General features: G+C 26.4%; 1 protein-coding gene across 1 annotated transcript in view; it reads right to left on the reverse strand.

Annotated features, from left to right (window-relative positions):
- LOC107704896 (low-density lipoprotein receptor class A domain-containing protein 4-like) overlaps nucleotides 1-284 on the reverse strand; it is a 62,163-nt gene that overhangs the window by 4,399 nt on the left and 57,480 nt on the right. The gene's annotated exons all lie outside the window — the stretch shown is intronic.

Raw genomic sequence — 284 nt, forward strand, 5'->3', positions numbered from 1 at the left:
AAGGAGAAACAAATACACAGATGTAATATTCAGAATTATCTGAATTTTAAGATAGCATAGTCTACCAAGAATATCAAATAATACTGATACTGAAATATTTTACATAGTAAATATACAATATTGTTAGGTTAACAACAACTGATTGTTGATTAGAGAGGAACATTTAAAATCAATTAATTATAGTTCACCCACTGTCATAAATGAAAATAGACTAGAAAATATAAGAAAAAAACCAGGTTGTTAAGCAGTAATAAAGCTCTGAGTCCTTGTATATTCATATTAGC

The sequence above is a fragment of the Sinocyclocheilus anshuiensis genome, unplaced genomic scaffold (assembly GCF_001515605.1).
Source record: "Sinocyclocheilus anshuiensis isolate Anshui unplaced genomic scaffold, SAMN03320099.WGS_v1.1 scaffold702, whole genome shotgun sequence".
Lineage (NCBI taxonomy): Eukaryota > Metazoa > Chordata > Actinopteri > Cypriniformes > Cyprinidae > Sinocyclocheilus > Sinocyclocheilus anshuiensis.